Raw genomic sequence first — 1,809 nt, 5'->3', positions numbered from 1 at the left:
AAATTGGAGAGGGAACGCCTTCCTTTGATTGATTGGAAAACTGAAAATTACCTGCGTAACGACAAGAAATGCTGAAAATATCCCAGAGAGAGCGCATACTACTGCTAATGTCAGGTGCTCTAACTCAAAAGTATTCAGTGGGTAGCAATGACCATTTCAGTACAGACTCTTCCTTTCATTTAATGGTGAAATATTTTAAAAAGTCAGTGATGAGATAACACTGGGACAACAGCTGGGAGAAGGATGGCATTAGAAAATGGAAATAATTAACTAGCACATAATTATCACATATAAACAGGAGACTTCCAAACAGACAGACAAAAAAGTAAGGCAAATGAGAGCAGATGGGGTACACAAGTAAATGTAGACAGAGACAGTAGCATTAATGAATGTAATTAAGTCTACATATCCAGCGTGGTAGAGTGAACTGATACCTGACAAATCCATAACACAGTGCCATGTTGTTTTTCCCTGTGTTTTAGCAGTATTGTAGGGATATCCTGCAATCAGCCAAGCGATCCGTAAGTAGTTCCTCCAGTAAAAAGGGTGGGGGAAAATTGTTTTCGTTATGGATTCATTATGCATTATCCACTCTGAATGGCGCAAACAGATCACTAGATATTTGTTGCTGTGGAAAGGGGAAAAATAATACCTTATTAGATTAAGTTTGAATATATAAAATAGTATAGGAATGTAAAACCGTAGTTCTAGTTAGAAACACAAATGAGGACACTAATTCTGTTCTGTGAAAAATACCTGAAATGAGTGATTGTAGCTCTTGCATGTTTTCCCAATTTCCATAATGTTTCAGAATTTCTAACAAGTTGATTTCTATTCCAACAGTAGCTATTAAATCTCTAGTAGAAAGCAAGAGTTTCTGAATTTGTTCATAAAAGTAAAAATTTGCCAAAGTTTAGTATCATACTTGAAGAACAGAGGGTATCTATAGGGAATCTATCTGTTGGTAGCCAAAGGAGATACTGAGCCTATTCTCTAGTTAGAATTCAGACATCCTTAAGAAGCTTTTAGTTAGTTGCAAAATATGTGTTTCTAAAAAAGTTTACGCAGAAGTTTGCCAGAGATACTCACGTATGTGCATGCGTAACCTCATCTTTGACAACTTGAACGTGCCAGCTGCCATAGAATGAAAGTATTTTCTTCGTGTGAATGACTATGGTTGCACTGATCCTATGTGAAAAATAATGGCTCTGCACTTAAGTGAGGTATTCAATATTAAAGGGATCTACAAGATACAAAACACTTCCTAAAACATTGAAACCCATGGTGCACAAAGTTCGCTGACTCCTGTGAAATGGACATTACACAAAAGTCCAGGAACTTGGTAACTATACATTGATGAAATATTTGTTAAAAAAAGAATCTTATGTTTGTGGCAAAAAATCTGGGGTGTGCAAAGTAAAACTTACTTGGAAAGATTGGCCATACCAGCCAACTACAAACAGTATTAATTAAAAGGATATTCAAAGTACAGTGTGTTACATTTTATATCATTATGTGTTCTGGGAGGTGATTTCAATTAGGGCTTAAAATAAAAATAATAGCAATGCCTCTAATCTGTACTAGAGATGGGATAGGACACTTGCAGTCAGCTGAGCATAACTATAAATCTTATCTTGTTATTCATTGTGCTTACAATATAATTATACGAACATCATTCAAATTATTTCAAAAGCTCCCAGTTTGTATATCTGCCCGTATGGCTATGCACTACCCTGCTAATGACTTTTGCAGAGCACTCAAGGAATTTGATTGAAGTGTATATTGTCATTTATATGTTATACAGGAAAG

The sequence above is a fragment of the Charadrius vociferus genome, unplaced genomic scaffold, assembly GCF_000708025.1.
Source record: "Charadrius vociferus isolate BGI_N301 unplaced genomic scaffold, ASM70802v2 scaffold147, whole genome shotgun sequence".
NCBI lineage: Eukaryota > Metazoa > Chordata > Aves > Charadriiformes > Charadriidae > Charadrius > Charadrius vociferus.
The sequence above is the reverse complement of the archived record's forward strand: the minus strand, read 5'-3'. Positions refer to the sequence as shown.